Consider the following 22525-nt stretch of genomic DNA (forward strand, 5'->3'; position numbering starts at 1 on the left):
ATGACTCAATTTCGTTCTTTTTTACGGCAGAGTAATATTCCATTGTATATATGAACCACAACTTCTTTATCCATTCCTGCGTCGATGGGCATTTAGGTTGCTTCCATGTCCTGGCTATTGTAAATAGTGCTGCAATGAACATTGGGGTGCATGTGTCTTTTTGAATTATGGTTTTCTCTGGGTATATGCCCACTAGTGGGATTGCTGGATCATATGGTAAATCTATTTTTAGTTTTTAAAGGAACTTCCATACTGTTCTCCATAGTGGCTGTATCAATTTACATTCCCGCCAACAGAGCAGGAGGGTTCCCTTTCCTCCACACCCTCTCCAGCATTTGTTGTTTGTAGATTTTCTGATGATGCCCATTCTAACTGGTGTGAGGTGATACCTCATTGTAGTTTTGATTTGCATTTCTCTAATGATTAGTGATGTTGAGCATCTTTTCATGTGCTTCTTGGCCATCTGTATGTCTTCTTTGGAGAAATGTCTATTTAGGTCTTCTGCCCATTTTTGGATTGGGTTGTTTGTTTCTTTAATATTGAGCTGCATGAGGTGTTTATATATTTTGGAGATTAATCCTTTGTCCGTTGATTCATTTGTAAATATTTTCTCCGATTCTGAGGGTTGTCTTTTCGTCTGGTTTATGGTTTTCTTTGCTGTGCAAAAGCTTTGAAGTTTCATTAGGTCCCATTTGTTTATTTTTGTTTTTATTTCCATTACTCTAGGAGGTGCATCAAAAAAGATTTTGCTGTGATTTATGTCAAAGAGTGTTTTTCCTATGTTTTCCTCTAAGAGTTTTATAGTGTCCGGTCTTACATTTAGGTCTCGAATCCATTTTGAGTTTATTTTTGTGTATGGTGTTAGGGAGTGTTCTAATTTCATTCTTTTACATGTAGCTGTCCAGTTTTCCCAGTACTACTTATTGAAGATACTGTCTTTTCTCCATTGTATATCTTTGCCTCCTTTGTCATAGATTAGTTGACCATAGGCGTGTGGCTTTATCTCTGGGCTTTCTATCTTGTTCCATTGATCTTTGTTTCTGTTTTTGTGCCAGTACCATATTGTCTTGATTACTGTAGCTTTGTAGTATAGTCTGAAGTCAGGGAGTCTGATTCCTCCAGCTCCGTTTTTTTCCTTCAATACTGCTTTGGCTATTTGGGGTCTTTTGTGTCTCCATGCAAATTTTAAGATGATTTGTTCTAGTTCCGTAAAAAATGCCATTGGTAATTTGATAGGGATTGCATTGAATCTGTAGGTTGTTTTGGGTAGTATAGTCATTTTCACAATATTGATTCTTCCAATCCAAGAACATGGTATATCTCTCCACCTGTTGGTATCATCTTTCATTTCTTTCATCAGTGTCTTATAGTTTTCTGCATACAGGTCTTTTGTCTCCCTAGGTAGGTTTGTTCCTAGGTATTTTATTCTTATTGTTGCAATGGTAAATGGGAGTGTTTCCATAATTTCTCTTTCAGATTTTTCATCATTAGTGTACAGGAATGCAAGAGATTTCTGTGCATTAATTTTATATCCTCCAACTTTACCAAATTCATTGATTAGCTCTAGTAGTTTTCTGGTGGCATCTTTAGGATTCCCTATGTATAATATCATGTCATCTGCAAACAGTGACTATTTTATTTCCTCTTTTCCAATTTGTATTCCTTTTATTTCTTTTTCTTCTCTGATTGCCGTGGCTAGGACTTCCAAAACTATGTTGAATAATAGTGGTGAGAGTGGACATCCTTGTCTCATTCCTGATCTTAGAGGAAATGCTTTCAGTTTTTCACCATTGAGAATGATGTTTGCTGTGGGTTTGTCATATATGGCCTTTATTATGTTGAGGTAGGTTCCTTCTATGCCCACTTTCTGGAGAGTTTTTATCATAAATAGGTGTTGAATTTTGTGAAAAGCTTTTTCTGCATCTATTGAGATGATCATATGGTTTTTTTTCTTCAATTTGTTAATATGGTGTATCACATTGATTGACTAGAGTATATTGAAGAATCCTTGCATCCCTGGGATAAATCCCACTTGATCGTGGTGTATGATCCTTTTAATGTGTTGTTGGATTCTGTTTGCTAGTATTTTGTTGAGGATTTTTGCATCTATATTCATCAGTGATATTGGTCTGTAATTTTCTTTTTTTGTAGTATCTTTGTCTGGTTTTGGTATCAGGGTGATAGTGGCCTCATAGAATGAGTTTGGGAGTGTTCCTTTCTCTGCAATTTTTTGGAAGAGTTTGAGAATGATGGGTGTTAGCTCTTCTCTAAATGTTTGATAGAATTCACCTGTGAAGCCAGCTGGTCCTGGACTTCTGTTTATTGGAAGATTTTTAATCACAGTTTCAATTTCATTACTTGTGATTGGTCTGTTCATATTTTCTGTTTCTTCCTGGTTCAGTCTTGGAAGGTTATACCTTTCTAAGAATTTGTCCATTTCTTCCAGGTTGTCCATTTTATTGGCATAGAGTTGCTTGTAGTAGTCTCTTAGGATGCTTTGTATTTCTGTGGTGTCTGTTGTAACTTCTCCTTTTTCATTTCTAAGCTTATTGATTTGAGTCCTCTCCCTCTTTTTCTTGATGAGTCTGGCTAATGGCTTATCAATTTTGTTTATCTTCTCAAAGAACCAGCTTTTAGTTTTATTGATCTTTGCTATTGTTTTCTTTGTTTCTGTTTCATTTATTTCTGCTCTGATCTTTAAGATTTCTTTCCTCCTGCTAACTTTAGGTTTTGTTTGTTCTTCTTTCTCTAGTTCCTTTAGGTGTAAAGTTAGATTGTTTACTTGAGATTTTTCTTGTTTCTTTAGGTAGGCTTGTATAGCTATAGACTTCCCTCTTAGAACTGCTTTTGCTGCATCCCATAAGTTTTGGATCGTCGTGTTTTCATTGTCATTTGTCTCTAGGTATTTTTTGATTTCCTCTTTGATTTCTTCAATGATCACTTGGTTATTTAGTAACATATTGTTTAGCCTCCATGTGTTTGGTTTTTTACGTTTTTTTCCCTGTAATTCATTTCTAATCTCATAGCATTGTGGTCAGAAAAGATGCTTGATATGATTTCAATTTTCTGAAATGTACTGAGGCTTGATTTCTGACCCAAGATGTGATCTATCCTGGAGAATGTTCCGTGCGTACTTGAGAAGAACGTGTAATCTGCTGTTTTTGGATGGAATATCCTATAAATATCAATTAAATCTATCTGGTCTATTGTGTCATTTAAAGCTTGTGTTTCCTCATTTATTTTCATTTTGGATGATCTGTCCATTGGTGTAAGTGAAGTGTTAAAGTTCCCCACTATTATTGTGTTACTGTCGATTTCCTCTTTCATAGCTGTTAGCAGTTGCCTTATGTATCGTGGTGCTCCTATGTTGGGTGTATATATATTTATAATTGTTATATCTTCTTCTTGGATTGATCCCTTGATCAATATGTATTGCCCTTCCTTGTCTCTTGTAACATTCTTTATTTTGAAGTCTATTTTATCTGATATGAGTATAGCTACTCCAGTTTTCTTTTGATTTCCATTTGCATGGAATATCTTTTTCCATCCCCTCACTTTCAGTCTGTATGTGTCCCTAGGTCTGAAGTGGGTCTCTTGTAGACAGCATATATATGGGTCTTATTTTTGTATCCATTCAGCAAGCCTGTGTCTTTTAGTTGGAGCATTTAATCCATTCACGTTTATGGTAATTATTGATATGTATGTTCCTATGACCATTTTCTTAATTGTTTTGGGTTTGTTTTTGTAGGTCCTTTTCTTCTCTTGTGTTTCCCACTTAGAGAAGTTCCTTTAGCATTTGTTGTAGAGCTGGTTTGGTGGTGCTGAATTCTCTTAGCTTTTGCTTGTCTGTAAAGCTTTTGATTTCTCCATCAAATCTGAATGAGACCCTTGCTAGGTAGAGTAATCTTGGTTGTAGGTTCTTCCCTTTCATCACTTTAAGTATATCATGCCACTCCCTTCTGGCTTGTAGAGTTTCTGCTGAGAAATCAGCTGTTAACCTTATGGGAGTTCCCTTGTGTGTTATTTGTTGTTTTTCCCTTGCTGCTTTCAATAATTTTTCTTTGTCTTTAATTTTTGCCAATTTGATTACTATGTGTCTCGGCGTGTTTCTCCTTGGGTTTATCCTGTATGGGACTCTCTGCACTTCCTGGACTTGGGTGGCTATTTCCTTTCCCATGTTAGGGAAGTTTTCGTCTATAATCTCTTCAAATATTTTCTCTGGTCCTTTCTCTCTCTCTTCTCCTTCTGGGACCCCTATAATGCAAATGTTGTTGCGTTTAATGTTGTCCCAGAGGTCTCTTAGGCTGTCTTCATTTCTTTTCATTCTTTTTTCCTTAGTCTGTTCCGCAGCAGTGAATTCCACCATTCTGTCTTCCAGATCACTTATCCGTTCTTCTGCCTCAGTTATTCTACTATTGGTTCCTTCTAGTGTAGTTTTCATTTCAGTTATTGTATTGTTCATCTGTGTTTGTTTGTTCTTTAATTCTTCTAGGTCTTTGTTAAACATTTCTTGCATCTTCTCGATCTTTGCCTCCATTCTTATTCCGAGGTCCTGGATCATCTTCACCATCATTATTCTGAATTCTTTTTCTGGAAGGTTGCCTATCTCCACTTCATTTAGTTGTTTTTCTGGGGTTTTATCTTGTTCCTTCATCTGGTATATAGCCCTCTGCCTTTTCATCTTGTCTGTCTTTCTGTGAATGTGGTTTTTGTTCCACAGGCTGCAGGATTGTAGTTTTTCTTGTTTCTGCTGTCTGCCCTCTGGTGGTTGAGGCTATCTAAGAGGCTTGATGGGAGGCTCTGGTGGTGGGTAGAGCTGACTATTGCTGTGGTGGTCAGAGCTCAGTAAAACTTTAATCCACTTGACTGTTGATGGGTGGGGCTGGGTTCCCTCCCTGTTGGTTGTTTTGCCTGAGGCAACCCAACACTGGAGCCTACCTGGGCTCTTTGGTGGGGCCAATGACAGACTCTGGGAGGGCTCATGCCAAGGATTACTTCCCAGAACTTCTGCCGCCAGTGTCCTTGTCCCCACGGTGAAACAGAGCCACACCCTGCCTCTGCAGGAGACCTTCCAACACTAGCAGGTAGGTCTGGTTCAGTCTCCCCTGGGGTCACTGCTCCTTCCCCTGGGTCCCGATGTGCACACTTTGTGTGCGCCCTCCAAGAGTGCGGTCTCTGTTTCCCCCAGTCCTGTCGAAGTCCTGCAATCAATTCCCACTAGGCTTCAAAGTCTAATTCTCTATGAATTCCTCCTCCCGTTGCCAGACCCCCAGGTTTGGAAGCCTGACATGGGGCTCAGAACCTTCACTCCAGTGGGTGGACTTCTGTGGTATAAGTGTTCGCTGGTCTGTGAGTCACCCACCCACCAGTTATGGGATTTGATTTTACTCTGATTGCGCCCCTCCTGCTGTCTCATTGTGGCTTCTCCTTTGTCTTTGGATGTGGGGTATCTTTTATGGTGCGTTCCAGTGTCTTCCTGTCGATGACTGTTCAGCAGCTAGTTGTGATTCTGATGTTCTTGCAAGAGGGAATGAGAGCACGTCCTTCTACCCTGCCATCTTGGTTCCTCCTTTTCCCCGCCCTTGCTGCTTTTAATATTTTTTCTTTGTATTTAATTTTTGATAGTTTGATTAATATGTGTCTTGGTGTGCTTATCTTTGGATTTATCCTATATGGGACTCTGTGTGCTTCCAGGACTTGATTAACTATTTCCTTTCCCATATTAGGGAAGTTTCCAACTATAATCTCTTCAAATATTTTCTCAGTCCCTTTCTTTTTCTCTTCTTCTTCTGGGACCCCTATAAGTCGAATGTTGGTGCGTTTAATGTTGTCCCAGAGGTCTCTGAGACTGTCCTCGATTCTTTTCATTCTTTTTTCTTTATTCTGCTCTGCAGTAGTTATTTCCACTATTTTATCTTCCAGATTACTTATCCGTTCTTCTGCCTCAGTTATTCTGCTATTGATCCCGTCTAGAGTATTTTAAATTCCATTTATTGTGTTGTTCATCACTGTTTGTTTGCTCTTTAGTTCTTCTAGGTCCTTGTTAAATGTTTCTTGTATTTTCTCCATTCTATTTCCAAGATTTTGGATCATCTTTACAATCATTATTCTGAATTCTTTTTCAGGTAGACTGCCTATTTCCTCTTCATTTGTTAGATCTGTTGGGTTTTTGACTTGCTCCTTCATCTGCTGTGAGTTCCTCTGCTTTCTCATTTTGCTTAACTTACTGTGTTTGGGGTCTCCTTTTTGCAGGCTGCATGTTTGTAGTTCCCGTTGTTTTTGGTGTCTGTCCCCAGTGGCTAAGGTTGGTTCAGTGGGTTGTGTAGGCTTCCTGGTGGAGGGGACTAGTGCCTGTGTTCTGGTGGATGAGGCTGGATCTTGTCTTTCTGGCGGGCAGGTCCACGTCTAGCGGTGTGTTTTGGGGTGTTTGTAGCCTTATTATGATTTTAGGCAGCCTCTCTGCTAATGGATGGGGTTGTGTTCCTGTCTTGCTAGTTGTTTGGCATAGGGTGTCCAGCACTGTAGCTTGCTGGTCGTTGAGTGGAGCTGGGTCTTGGCATTGAGATGGAGATCTCTGGGAGATTTTTGCCATTTGATATTACATGGAGCTGGGAGGTCTCCTGTGGACCAGTGTACTGAAGTTGGCTCTCCCACCTCAGAGGCACAGCCCTGACGCCTGGCTGTAGCACTGAGAGCCTGTCATCCACATGGCTGCATATATCACAATCGTTGGTCAGTGAAAATCACAGGGCAATTCTCCTCAAGCAGCAATCAGGGGTCCATGGAAGCTGCTAGTGTTGGAGGGTCTCCTGCAGATGCGGGGGTTGGCTGTGGCTCACCGTGAGCACAAGGACACCGGCAGCAGTTCTGGGAAATACTCCCTGGTGTGAGCCCTCCCAGAGTCCGCCATTAGCCCCACCTCTCATTGTGGTTTTGATTTGCATTTCCTTCGTGATTATTGATGTTGAGCACCTTTTCTTAGGCCTGTTGTCCATTGTATGTATTCTTTGGAAAAATAGGTTGGTTTTCAATGGGAACTGGGGAGTTTTAGAACCAAGTAGAACTTCAGAGTAAAGCCATCCAAGCCCTTCAATAGCTGGAAGGAGCTAATGCACAGTAAGGATCTGGGCTGCCCAATGTCACGGAGTAAGGGGATGGCAGGCAGAGCTCTTTTGCCTCCAGGAGAGAACTGCTGTTCAAGTTTTCATTCTTGTGTTTCTGAAAATAAGCATCTGAATTGCCAGTAGCAAGTTTCATGGGGCTGTAGTTGGCTGACAACTTTATATCTCTGTGTCCAAAGCTGAGTTATCCATGCATGGCTCATGATCACTCCCCAGAGACCATGGCCAGTGACGTCTGCCAGGGGTCACCCCCACAATTAGTGTGGTTTCATTTCTTTGTCACTGACCTGGAAGATAGAATGGAGAATACACTCATCTACCTTGATGGATGCTGCCGAGTGAGGCAGGGGAGTTAACATCTTGGAAGAGATGCGGAATTCAGTCACTTGGATGACTTAGACAAATGATTCAAAGGGGAAAACCCTGAAAAACCAAAAAACAAGATGAAGTTCGCCAGGAATGAGATTAAAAAATAGCACCACATATGCACAGAGGATAAAGATTCAACAGGTAGAGCTCAGGAGGAAGAAATGCAACTGTGAAAAGACAGTTGCTTTCAAAAGTCAGAAAATTATTTTTCCATTACCATCAGTTTTGGTCTCAAAATTCCTACAATATTATATCTAACTTAGATCTTTGCAGTTTTTAAATTGAGCTTAAAAGAACCAGGAAAAAGAAAAAAAAAAGAAAGGAGATGGGAAATACACCCTACATAAGAAAGATAAAGAATAGAACAAAAATGTTTGAGGACTATCAAGACCATCCAACAATTTTCTAGAAAAAGATATCATGTGAATATATCAATAAATGAACATAATGTCTTAAACTATTGTTTTACAGTATTCAGAGAATAAGTATTAAGGAAACTGGTTTGTCCTTCACTTTTTAAAAGAATTACTGAAGCCAGGAGCAGTGGAGCTTAGCTGATTTACAGAGAGGAGTCTGTTGCCTGGAAGTGTTATCAAAATAGACAATCAAGAGATAGTCAAGAGATGCTGTAGAATCTCCTTCCCTGGAAACTGTTAAAAATAAAAGCACTTGGTTTACTGCTTGTGTAAATTCACATCTGGAGAGCAATTTGGTTATTAAATGTCTCAAGAGGCTTATAAATACTCATATCCCTGACCCCCAAATTCCATGTATAGCACTTTGTCACAAAGCCTGAGTTCTAATTCCCACTCCTTTATTTAATGGTTCTGTGGCACTGGATATATCTGAGCCAGATGGATTTTCTTGATCCATTAAATGGACTAATAATATCAAATCAAATATTGTGTTGAGATAATCGAAATATGTATATATGTATAACTGAATCATTTTGCTGCACAGCAGAAATTAACACAACATTGTAAATTGACTATACTTCAATAAAATAAATTAAAAAAATAAAGCAATGCATGTCCTATGTTTAGCATAGTAACTAAAGCATAATAAATGCTTAACAAATGATGGCTGTTTAGAAGGCTATTCTTGTATGCATCCATTTAATTATGTAAAATTAGAAAATAATATTAATTAGATACTAGGTAATAAATTAAATATATATTGGTAAATCTTGCTAGTTTAACTAGTTTAACTACTAAGATAACATCATAAAAGATTTGAAAAGTGGGAAAATTTCATGATATATTTATTTGTGTATTCTGGTACATTCTTAACATATATGTAAATTATAAATCTATCTGAAAGCAATACCACAAAGTTTTCTCAGGGATTATTTCTGGGTGGTGCAATAACAAGTGAAATTTTTTACATTTATGTTTTTCTATATTTTCTGAATTATCTACAATGAACATATATTACTTTTGCCATCAAAAATTACAAATTGAATATTCTATTTTATTTAATTTTTTAAAAACATCTTTATTGGAGTATAATTGCTTTACAATGGTGTGTTAGTTTCTGCTTTATAACAAAGTGAATCAGCTATACATATACATAAGTTCCCACATCTCTTCCCTCTTGCATCTCCCTCCCTCCCTCCCTCCCTATCCCACAATTCTAGGTGGTCACAAAACACAGAGCTGATCTCCCTGTGCTATGCGGTTGCTTCCCACTAGCTATCTATTTTACGTTTGGTAGTGTATATATGTCCATGCCACTCTCTCTCTTTGTCACATCTTACCCTTCCCCCTCCCCATAACCTCAAGTCCATTCTCTAGTAGGTCTGTGTCTTTTTTTATTATTTTTTTTAAGCATCTTTATTGGAGTATAATTGCTTTACAATGGTGTGTTAGTTTCTGCTTTATAACAAAGTGAATCAGTTATACATATACATATGTTCCCATATCTCTTCCCTCTTGTGTCTCCATCCCTCCCTCCCACCCTCCCTATCCCACCCCTCTAGGTGGTCAAAAAGCACTAAGCTGATTTCCCTGTGCTATGCGGCTGCTTCCCACTAGCTATCTATTTTACATTTGGTAGTGTATATATGTCTATGCTACTCTCTCACCCTGTCACATCTTACCCCTCCCCCTCCCCATATCCTCAAGTCCATTCTCTAGTAGGTCTGTGTCTTTATTCCCGTCTTGCCACTAGGTTCTTCATGACCTTTTTTTTTTCCCCTTAGATTCCATATATATGTGTTAGCATACTGTATTTGTTTTTCTCTTTCTGACTTACTTCGCTCTGTATGCCAGACTCTAACTCCATCCACCTCACTACAAATAACTCAATTTCGTTTCTTTTTATGGCTGAGTAATATTTCATTGTATATATGTACCACATCTTCTTTATCTATTCATCTGATGATGGACACTTAGGTTGCTTCCGTGTCCTGGCTATTGTAAATAGAGCTGCAATGAACATTTTGGTACATGACTCTTTTTGAATTATGGTTTTCTCAGGGTATATGCCCAGTAGTGGGATTGCTGGGTTGTATGGTAGTTGTATTTTTAGTTTTTTAAGGAACGTCCATACTGTTCTCCATAGTGGCTGTATCAATTTACATTCCCGCCAACAGTGCAACAGGGTTCCCTTTTCTCCACACCCTTTCCAGCATTTATTGTTTCTAGATTTTTTGATGATGGCCATTCTGACCGGTGTGAGATGATATCTCATTGTAGTTTTGATTTGCATTTCTCTAATGATTAATGATGTTGAGCATTCTTTCATATGTTTGTTGGCAATCTGTATATCTTCTTTGGAGAAATGTCTATTTAGGTCTTCTGTCCATTTTTGGATTGGGTTGTTTGTTTTTTTGTTATTGAGCTGCATGAGCTGCTTGTAAATCTTGGAGATTAATCCTTTGTCAGTTGCTTCATTTGCAAATATTTTCTCCCATTCTGAGGGTGGTCGTTTGGTCTTGTTTATGGTTTCCTTTGCTGTGCAAAAGCTTTTAAGTTTCATTAGGTCCTATTTGTTTATTTTTGTTTTTATTTCCATTTCTCTAGGAGATGGGTCAAAAAGGATCTTGTTGTGATTTATGTCATGGAGTGTTCTGCCTATGTTTTCCTCTAAGAGTTTGATAGTGTCTGGCCTTACATTTAGGTCTTTAATCCATTTTGAGTTTATTTTTGTGTATGGTGTTAGGGAGTGTTCTAATTTCATACTTTTACATGTAGCTGTCCAGTTTTCCCAGCACCACTTATTGAAGAGGCTGTCTTTTCTCCACTGTATATGCTTGCCTCCTTTATCAAAGATAAGGTGACCATATGCACGTGGGTTTATCACTGGGCTTTCTATCCTGTTCCATTGATCTATGTTTCTGTTTTTGTGCCAGTACCAAACTGTCTTGATTACTGTAGCTTTGTAGTATAGTCTGAAGTCAGGGAGCCTGATTCCCCCAGCTCCATTTTTCGTTCTCAAGATTGCTTTGGCTATTTGGGGTCTTTTGTGTTTCCATACAAATTGTGAAACTTTTTGTTCTACTTCTGTGAAACATGCCAGTGGTAGTTTGATAGGGATTGCACTGAATCTGTAGGTTGCTTTGGGTAGTAGAGTCATTTTCACAATGTTGATTCTTCCAATCTAAGAACATGGTGTATCTCTCCATCTATTTGTATCATCTTTAATTTCTTCCATCAGTGTCTTATAATTTTCTGCATACAGGTCTTTTGTCTCCTTAGGTAGGTTTATTCCTAGATATTTTATTCTTTTTGTTGCAATGGTAAATGGGAGTGTTTTCTTAATTTCACTTTCAGATTTTTCATCATTATTGTATAGGAATGCAAGAGATTTCTGTGCATTAATTTTGTATCCTGGTACTTTACCAAATTCATTGATTAGCTCTAGTAGTTTTCTGGTAGCATCTTTAGGATTCTCTATGTATAGTATCATGTCATCTGCAAACAGTGACAGCTTTACTTCTTCTTTTCTGATTTGGATTCCTTTTATTTCTTTTTCTTCTCTGATTGCTATGGCTAACACTTCCAAAACTATGTTGAATAATAGTGTTGAGAGTGGGTAACCTTGTCTAGTTCCTGATCTTAGTGGAAATGGTTTCAGTTTTTCACCATTGAGGACAATGTTGGCTGTGGGTTTGTCTTTTATGGCCTTTATTACGTTGAGGAAAGTTCCCTCTATGCCTACTTTCTGCAGGGCTTTTATCATAAATGGGTGTTGAATTTTCTCGAAAGCTCTCTCTGCATCTATTGAGATGATCATATAGTTTTTCTCCTTCAATTTGTTAATATGGTGTATCACGTTGACTGATTTGCGTATATTGAAGAATCCTTGCATTCCTGGAATAAACCCCACTTGATCATGGTGTATGATCCTTATAATGTGATGTTGGATTCTGTTTGCTAGTATTTTGTTGAGGACTTTTGCATCTATGTTCATCAGTGATATTGGTCTGTAATTTTCTTTTTTGTGTGATGCCTTTGTCTGGTTTTGATATCAGGTTGATGGTGGCCTCGTAGAATGAGTTTGGGAGTGTTCCTCCCTCTGCAATATTTTGGAAGAGTTTGAGAAGGATAGGTGTTAACTCTTCTCTAAATGTTTGATAGAATTCGCCTGTGAAGCCATGTGGTCCTGGACTTTTGTTTGTTCGAAGATTTTTTTTATCACAGTTTCAATTTCAGTGCTTGTGATTGGTCTGTTCATATTTTCTATTTCTTCCTGGTTCAGTCTTGGCAGGTTGTGCATATCTAAGAATTTGTCCGTTTCTTCCAGGTTGTCCATTTATTGGCATAGAGTTGCTTGTAGTAATCTCTCATGATCGTTTGTATTTCTGCAGTGTCCGTTGTTACTTCTCCTTTTTCATTTCTAATTCTATTGATTTGAGTCTTCTCCCTTTTTTTCTTGATGAGTCTGGCTAATGGTTTGTCAATTTTGTTTTTCTTCTCAAAGAACCAGCTTTTAGTTTTATTGATCTTTGCTATTGTTTCCTTTATTTCTTTTTCATTTATTTCTGATCTGATCTTTATGATTTCTTTCCTTCTGCTATCTTTGGGGGTTTTTTGTTCTTCTTTCTCTAATTGCTTTAGGTGCAAGGTTAGGTTGTTTTTTCGAGATGTTTCCTGTTTCTTGAGGTAGGCTTGTATTGCTATAAACTTCCCTCTTAGAACTGCTTTTGTTGCATCCCATAGGTTTTGGGTCGTTGTGTCTCCATTGTCATTTTTTTCTAAGTATTTTTTTGATTTCCCTTTTGATTTCTTCAGTGATCACTTCGTTATTAAGTAGTGTATTGTTTAGCATCCATGTGTTTGTATTTTTTACAGATCTTTTCCTGTAATTGATATATAGTCTCATAGCGTTGTGGTTGGAAAAGATACTTGATATGATTTCAATTTTCTTAAATTTACCAAGGCTTGATTTGTGACCAAAGATATGATCTATCCTGGAGAATGTTCCATGAGCACATGAGAAAAATGTGTATTCTGTTGTTTTTGAGTGGAATGTCCTATAAATATCAATTAAGTCCATCTTGTTTAATGTATCATTTAAAGCTTGTGTTTCCTTATTTATTTTCATTTTGGATGATCTGTCCATTGGTGAAAGTGGGGTGCTAAAGTCCCCTACTATGATTGTGTTACTGTTGATTTCCTATTTTATGGCTGTGAGTATTTGCCTTATGTATTGAGGTGTTCCTATGTTGGGTGCATAAATATTTACAATTGTTATACCTTCTTCTTGGATCGATCCCTTGATCATTATATAGTGTCCTTCTTTGTCTCTTGTAATAGCCTTTATTTTAAAGTCTATTTTGTCTGATATAAGAATTGCTACTCCAGCTTTCTTTTGATTTCCATTTGCATGGAATATCTTTTTCCATCCCCTCACTTTCAGTCTGCATGTGTCCCTAGGTCTGAAGTGGGTCTCTAGTAGACAGCATATATAAGGGTCTTGTTTTTGTATCCATTCAGCCAGTCTGTGTCTTTTGGTGGGAGCATTTAATCCATTTACATTTAAGGTAATTATCGATATGTATGTTCCTATTCCCATTTTCTTAAATATTTTGGGTTTGTTATTGTAGGTGTTTTCCTTTTCTTGTGTTTCTTGCCTAGAGAAGTTCCTTTAGCATTTGTTGTAAAGCTGGTTTGGTGGTGCTGAACTCTCTCAGCTTTTGCTTGTCTGTAAAGGTTTTAATTTCTCCATCAAATCTGAAGGAGATCCTTGCTGTGTAGAGTAATCTTGGTTGTAGATTTTTCTCCTTCATCACTTTAAGTATATCCTGCCACTCCCTTCTAGCTTGCAGTGTTTCTGCTGAAAGATATGCTGTTAACCTTATGGGGATTCCCTTGTGTGTTTTATTTGTTGTTTTTCTCTTGCTGCTTTTTATATGTTTTCTTTATATTTAATTTTTGATAGTTTGATTAATATGTGTCTTGGCGTGTTTCTCCTTTGATTTATCCTGTATGGGACTCTCTGTGCTTCCAGGACTTGATTAACTATTTCCTTTCCCATATTAGGGAAGTTTTCAACTATAATCTCTTCAAATATTTTCTCAGTCCCTTTCTTTTTCTCTTCTTCTTCTGGGACCCCTATAATTCGAATGTTGGTGCATTTAATGTTGTCCCAGAGGTCTCTGAGACTGTCCTCAGTTCTTTTCATTCTTTTTTCTTTATTCTGCTTGGCAGTAGTTATTTCCACTATTTTATCTTCCAGGTCACTTATCCGTTCTTCTGCCTCAGTTATTCTGCTATTGATCCCGTCTAGAGTATTTTTAATTTCATTTATTGTGTTTTTCATCATTGCTTGGTTCCTCTTTAGTTCTTCTATGTCCTTGTTAAATGTTTCTTGCATTTTATCTATTCTATTTCCAAGATTTTGGATCATCTTTACTATCATTATTCTGAATTCTTTTTCAGGTAGACTGTCTATTTCCTCTTCATTTGTTAGGTCTGGTGTGTTTTTACCTTGCTCCTTCATCTGCTATGTGTTTTTCTGTCTTCTCATTTTGCTTATCTTACTGTGTTTGGGGTCTCCTTTTCACAGGCTGCAGGTTCGTAGTTCCTGTTGTTTTTGGTATCTGTCCCCAGTGGCTAAGGTTGGTTCAGTGGGTTGTGTAGGCTTCCTGGTGGAGGGGACTAGTGCCTGTGTTCTGGTGGATGAGGCTGGATCTTGTCTTTCTGGTGCACACGTCCACGTCTGGTGGTGTGTTTTAGGGTGTCTGTGGCCTTATTATGATTTTAGGCAGCCTCTCTGCTAATGGATGGGGCTGTGTTCCTGTCTTGCTAGTTGTTTGGCATAGGGTGTCCAGCACTGTAGCTTGCTGGCCGTTGAGTGAAGCTGGGTCTTGGTGTTGAGATGGAGATCTCTGAGAGATTTTCGCCATTTGGTATTACATGGAGCTGGGAGGTCTCTTGTGGACCAGTGTACTGGTTGGCTCTCCCACCTCAGAGGCACAGCCCTGATGCCTGGCTGGAGCACCAAGAGCCTTTCATCCACACGGCTCAGAATAAAAGGGAGAAAAAAATAGAAAGAAAGAAAGAGGATAAAATAAAATAATATAAAGATAAAATAAAATAAAGCTATAAAAATAAAAAATAAGAAAAATATTATTAAGAAAAAATTTTTTAAAATAATTTTTAAAATTTTTTAAAATAAAAAATAAGAAAAAAGTTATTAGGAAAAAAAATTATTTTTAATTTTTTAAAATATAAATAAGAGAAAAGTTATTAAGAAAAAATTTGTTAAGAAAAAAATTTTTTTAATTTTTTAAAATAAAGAATAAGAAAAAAATTATTAAGAAAAATTTATTAAGAAAAAAATTTTTTAAATTTTTTAAAATAAAAATAAAAAAATTATTAAGAAAAATTTATTAAGAAAAAAAATTTTTTAAGTTAAAAAAACAAAAACAAAAACCAAAACAAAAATGACGGACCGAACCCTAGGGCAATTGGTGAAAGCAAAGCTATAGAGACAAAATCTCCCACAGAAGCATAGACATACACACTCACAAAAATAGGAAAAGGGGAAAAAATAATATATCCTGCTCCCAAAGTCCACCTCCTGAATTTGGGATGATTCGTCGTCTGTTCAGGTATTCCACAGATGCAGGTACATCAAGTTGTTTGTGGAGCTTTAATCCGCTGCTTCTGAGGCTGCTGGGAGAAATTTCCCTTTCTCTTCTTTGTTCGTACAGCTCCTGGGGTTCAGCTTTGGATTTGGACCCGCCTCTGCGTTTAAGTCACCTGAGGGCATCTGTTCTTTGCTCACACAGGACGCGGTTAAAGGAGCAGCTGCTTTGGGGGCTCTGGCTCACTCAGGCCGGGGGGAGGGAGGAGTATGGATGCGGGGCGATCCTGCAGCAGCAGAGGCCGGCATGACATTGCAGCAGCCTGCGGCGAGCCATGCGTTATCCCGGGGAAGTTGTTCCTGGATCACGGGACCCTGGCAGTGGCAGGCTGCACAGGCTCCCGGGAGGGGAGGTGTGGAGAGTGACCTGTGCTTGCACACAGGCTTCTTGGTGGCGGCAGCAGCAGCCTTAGAGTCTCCTGCCCGTCTCTGGGGTCCGCGTTGATGGCCGCGGCTCGCGCCCGTCTCCTGAGCTCGTGTAGGTGGCGCTCTGAATCCCCTCTCCTCGCGCACCAGGAAACAAAGAGGCAAGAAAAAGTCTCTTGCCTGTTCGGCAGCTCCAGACCTTTTCCCAGACTCCCTCCCGGCTAGCTGTGGTGCGCTAACCCCTTCAGGCTGTGTTCACGCAGCCAACCCCTGTCCTCTCCCTGCGATCCAACCAAAGCCCGAGCCTCAGCTCCCAGCCCCCACTGCCCCGGTGGGTGAGCAGATGAGCCTCTTGGGCTGATGAGTGCTGGTTGGCACCGATCCTCTGTGCGGGAATCTCTCTGCTTTGCCCTCTGCACCCCTGTTACTGAGCTCTCCTCCATGGCTCTGAAGCTTCCCCCCTCTGCCACCCGCAGTCTCCGCCTGCGAAGGGGCTTCCTAGTGTGTGGAAACCTTTCCTACTTCACAGCTCCCTCCCACTGGTGCAGGTCCCATCCCTATTCTTTTGTTTCTGTTATTTCTTTTTTCTTTTGCCCTACCCAGGTACGTGGGGAGTTCCTTGCCTTTTGGGAGGTCTGACGTCTTCTGCCAGTATTCAGTGGGTGTTCTATAGGAGCAGTTCCACGTGTAGATGTATTTCTGATGTATCTGTGGGGAGGAAGGTGATCTCCACGTCTTACTCTTCCACCATCTTGCCCAGCTCCCCTAATTTTTTTTACAAGTTTTTTTTTAGTAAAATTGCTCCACAATGTTATTGTTAGTTGTGTTAGTTTCCACTGCACAATGAAGTGAATCAGCCATATGTATATCTATATCCCCTCCCTCTTGGACCTCCCTCCCACCACCCCTTCCCACCCTTCTAGGTTGTCACAGAGCTGAGCTCCCTGTGCTATACAGCAGGTTCCCTCTAGCTATCTGTTTTACAAATGGTAGTGTATTTATGTCAAACCTAATCTCCTAATTCGTCCCACCCTCCCCTTCCCCCACTGTGTCCACATGTCCATTCTCTACATCTATGTCTCTATTCCTGCCCTGCAAATAGGTTCATCTGTACCATTTTTCTAGATTCCACATATATGCATTAATATATGATATTTGTTTTTCTCTTTCTGGCTTACTTCACTCTGTATGACAGACTCTAGGTCCATCCACATCTATACAAATGACCCAATTTCATTCCTTTATGGCTGAGTAATACTTCTTTGTATATATGCACCACATCTTCTTTATCCATTCATCTATCATTGGACATTTAGGTTGTGTCCATGTCCTGACTATTGTAAATAGTGCTGCAATGAACATTGGGGTACATGTGTCCTTTTGAATTATGGCTTTCTCAGGGTATATGCCCAGTAGTGGGATTGCTGTGTCATATGGTAGTTATATTTTTAGTTTTTTAGGGAGCCTCCATACTGTTCTCCATAGTGGCTGTATCAATTTACATTCCCACCAACAGTGCAAAAGGGTTCTCTTTTCTCCACACCCTCTCCATCATTTATTGTTTGTAGATTTTTTGATGATGGCCATTCTGAGCAGTGTGAGGTGATACCTCATTGTAGTTTTGATTTGATTTCTCTAATAATTAGTGATGTTGAGCATCTTTTCATGTGCCTCTTGGCCATCTGTATGTCTTCTCTAATGAAATGTCTATTTAGGTCTTCTGCCCATTTTTGGATTGGGTTGTTTGTTTTTTTGATATTGAGCTCCACGAGCTGTTTGTATACTTTGGAGATTAATCCTTTGTCCATTGCTTCATTGGCAAATATTTTCTCCCATTCTGAGAGTCGTCTTTTCACCTTGTTTATGGTTCCTTTGTTGTGCAAAAGCTTTTAAGTTTAATTAGGTCCCATTTGTTTATTTTTGTTTTTATTTTCATTACTCTAGGAGGTGGGTCAAAAATGATCTTGCTGTAGTTTATGTCAAAGAGTGTTTTTCCTACGTCTTCCTCTAAGAGTTTTATAGTGTCCAGTCTTACATTTAGGTATTTAATCCAATTGGAGTTTATTTTTGTGTATGGTGTTAGGTAGTATTCTAGTTTCATTCCTTTACATGTAGATGCCCAGTTTTTCCAGCACCACTTATTGAAGAGGCTGTCTTTTCTCCATTGTATGTTCTCGCCTCCTTTGTCATGAATTAGGTGACCATATGTGCATGGGTTTATCTCTGGGCTTTCTATCTTGTTCCATTGATCTATATTTCTGTTTTTGTGCCAGTACCATATTGTCTTGATTACTGTAGCTTTGTAGTATAGTTTGAAATCAGGGAGCCTCATACCTACAGCTCCATTTTTCTTTCTCAGGATTGCTTTGGCTATTCGGGGCCTTTTGGTTTTCCATACAAATTGTAAAATTTTTTGTTCTTATTCTGTGAAGAATGCCATTGGTAGTTTGATAGGAATTGCACTGAATCTGTAGATTGCTTTGGGTAGTATAGCCATTTTCACAATATTGATTCTTCCAATCCAAGAACATGGTATATTTCTTCATCTCTTTATGTCATCTTTTATTTCTTTCATTGGTGTTTTATAGTTTTCTTTTTTAATATAAATTTATTTATTTTATTTATTTATTTTTGGCTGTGTTGGGTCTTCGTTGCTGTGTGCAAGCTTTCACTAGTTGCAGCGAACAGGGGCTACTCTTCGTTGCAGTGTGTGGGCTTCTTATTGTAGTGGCTTCTCTTGTTGCAGAGCATGAGCTCCAGGCATGTGGGCTTCAGTAGCTGTGGCATGTGAGCTCAGTAGTTGTGGCTCACGGGCTCCAGAGTGTACACTCTGTAGTTGTGGCGCACAGGCTTAGTTTCTCTGCGGCATGTGGGATCTTCCCAGACCAGGGCTCAAACCCATGTCCCCTGCATTGGCAGGCAGATTCTTAACCACTGTGCCACCAGGGAAGTCCCTATAGTTTTCTGAGTATAAGTCTTTTGCTTCCTTAGGTAGGATTATTCCTAGGTATTTTATTCTTTTTGTTGTGATGGTGTATGGGATTGTTTCCTTAATTTCTCTTTCTGATTTTTCATTGTTAGTGTATAGGAATGCCAGAGGTTTCTGTGCATTAATTTTGTATCCTGCAACCTTACCAAATTCATTGATTAGTTCTAGTAGTTTTCTGGTGGCATCTTTAGGATTTTCTACGTATAGTATCATGTCATCTGCAACCAGTGACAGTTTTAATTCTTCTTTGCCAATTTGGATTCCTTTTTCTTAACTGATTTCCATGGCTAGGACTTCCAAAACTATGTTGAATAAGAGTGGCGAGAGTAGACATCCTTCTCTTGTTCCTGATCTTAGTGGAAATGCTTTCAGTTTTTCACCATTGAGCATGATGTTTGTTGTGGGTTTGTCAGATATGGCCTTTATTATGTTAAGGTAGGTTCCCTCTATGCCCATTTTCTGGGGAGTTTTTATCATAAATCAGTGTTGTATTTTGTCAAAAGTTTTTTCTGCATCTATTGAGATGATCATATGGTTTTTATTCCTTAATTGGTTAATATGGTATATCACGTTGATTGATTTACGTATGTTGAAGAATCCTTGCATTCCTGGGATAAATCCCACTTGATCATGGGGTATGATCCTTTTAGTGTGCTGTTGGATTCTGTTTGCTAGTATTTTGTTGAGGATTTTTGCATCTATGTTCATCAGTGATATTGGTCTGTAATTTTCTTTTTTTGTGATATCTTTGTCTGGTTTTGGTATCGTGGTGATGGTGGCTTCGTAGAAAGAATTTGGGAGTGTTCCTCCCTTTGCAATTTTTTGAAAGAATTTGAGAAGGATCGGTGTTAGCTCTTCTCTAAATGTTTGATAGAATTCCCCTGTGAAACCATCTGGTCCTGGACTTTTGTTTCTTGGAAGATATTTTTTAAAAACATCTTTATTGGAGTATAATTGCTTTACAATGGTGTGTTGGTTTCTGCTTTATAACAAAGTGAATCAGTTATACATATACATATGTTCCCATATCTCTTCCCTCTTGTGTCTCCCTCCCTTCCACCCTCCCTATCCCACCTCCCTAGGTGGTCACAAACCACCGAGCTGTTCTCCCTGTGCTATGCGGCTGCTTCCCACTATCTATCTGTTTTATGTTTGGTAGTGTATATATGTCCATGCCACTCTCTCACTTTGTCACAGCTTACCCTTCCCCCTCCCCATATCCTCAAGTCCATTCTCTAGTAGGTCTGTGTCTTTATTCCTGTCTTACCCCTAGGTTCTTCATGACCTTTTTTTTTTTTCTTACATTCCACATATATGTGTTAGCATACTGTTTTCGTTTTTCTCTTTCTGACTTACTTCACTCTGTATGCCAGACTCTAACTCCATCCACCTCACTACAAATAACTCAATTTCGTTTCTTTTTATGGCTGAGTAATATTCCATTGTATATATGTGCCACATCTTCTTTATCCAATCATCCAATGATGGACACTTTGGTTGCTTCCATGTCCTGGCTATTATAAATAGAGCTGCAATGAACATTTTGGTACATGACTCTTTTTGAATTATGGTTTTCTCAGGGTATATGCCCAGTAGTGGGATTGCTGGGACGTATGGTAGTTCTATTTTCAGTTTTTTAAGGAACGTCCATACTGTTCTCCATAGTGGCTGTATCAATTTACATGCCCACCAACAGTGCAAGAGTGTTCCCTTTTCTTCACACCCTCTCCAGCATTTATTGTTTCTAGATTTTTTGATGATGGCCATTCTGACCAGTGTGAGATGATATCTCATTGTAGTTTTGATTTGCATTTCTCTAATGATTAATGATGTTGAGCATTCTTTCACGTGTTTGTTGGCAATCTGTATATCTTCTTTGGAGAAATATCTATTTAGGTCTTCTGCCCATTTTTGGATTGGGTTGTTTGTTTTTTTGTTATTGAGCTGCATGAGCTGCTTGTAAATTTTGGAGATTAATCCTTTGTCAGTTGCTTCATTTGCAAATATTTTCTCCCATTCTGAGGGTTGTCTTTTGGTCTTGTTTATGGTTTCCTTTGCTGTGCAAAAGCTTTTAAGTTTCATTAGGTCCCATTTGTTTATTTTTGTTTTTATTTCCATTTATCTAAGAGGTGGGTCAGAAAGGATTTTGTTGTGATTTATGTCATGGAGTGTTCTGCCTATGTTTTCCTCTAAGAGTTTGATAGTGTCTGGCCTTACATTTAGGTCTTTAATCCATTTTGAGTTTATTTTTGTGTATGGTGTTAGGGAGTGTTCTGATTTCATACTTTTACATGTAGCTGTCCAGTTTTTCCAGCACCACTTATTGAAGAGGCTGTCTTTTCTCCACTGTAGATGCTTGCCTCCTTTATCAAAGATAAGGTGACCATATGTGCGTAGGTTTATCTCTGGGCTTTCTATCCTGTTCCATTGATCTGTATTTCTGTTTTTGTGCCAGTACCATACTGTCTTGATTACTGTAGCTTTGTAGTATAGTGTCAAGTCAGGGAGCCTGATTCCTCCAGCTCCATTTTTCGTTCTCAAGATTGCTTTGGCTATTCGGGGTCTTTTGTGTTTCCATACAAATTGTGAAATTTTTTGTTCTACTTCTGTGAAACATGCCAGTGGTAGTTTGATAGGGATTGCATTGAATCTGTAGATTGCTTTGGGTAGTAGCGTCATTTTCACAATGTTGATTCTTCCAATCTAAGAACATGACGTATCTGTCCACCTATTTGTATCATCTTTAATTTCTTTCATCAGTGTCTTATAGTTTTCTGCATACAGGTCTTTTGTCTCCTTACTTAGGTTTATTCCTACATATTTTATTCTTTTTGTTGCAATGGTAAATGGGAGTGTTTTCTTAATTTCACTTTCAGATTTTTCATCATTATTGTATAGGAATGCAAGAGATTTCTGTGCATTAATTTTGTATCCTGGTACTTTACCAAATTCATTGATTAGCTCTAGTAGTTTTCTGGTAGCATCTTTAGGATTCTCTATGTATAGTATCATGTCATCTACAAACAGTGACAGTTTTACTTCTTCTTTTCCGATTTGGATTCCTTTTATTTCTTTTTCTTCTTTGATTGCTGTGGCTAACACTTCCAAAACTATGTTGAATAATAGTGGTGAGAGTGGGCAACCTTGTCTAGTTCCTGATCTTAGTGGAAATGGTTTCAGTTTTTCACCATTGAGGACGAGGTTGGCTGTGGGTTTGTCATATATGGCCTTTATTATGTTGAGGAAATTTCCCTCTATGCCTGCTTTCTGCAGGGTTTTTATCATAAATTGATGTTGAATTTTGTCGAAAGCTTTCTGTGCATCTATTGATGTGGGAAGATTTTTAATTACAGTTTCAATTTCATTACTTGTGATAGGTCTGTTTATATTTTCTAATTATTCCTGGTTCAGACTTGGAAAATTGTACCTCTCTGAGAATTTGTCTATTTCTTTGTGGTTGTCCATTTTATTGGAGTATAGTTGTTTGTAGTAGTCTCCTATAATCCATTGTATTTCTGTGGTGTCATTTGTGATTTCTCCTTTTTCATTTCTAATTTTGCATCCTCTCCCTCTTTTTCTTGATGAG

This window comes from Balaenoptera borealis (assembly GCF_965194805.1).
Source record: "Balaenoptera borealis genome assembly, chromosome: 6".
Taxonomy (NCBI): Eukaryota; Metazoa; Chordata; class Mammalia; order Artiodactyla; family Balaenopteridae; genus Balaenoptera; species Balaenoptera borealis.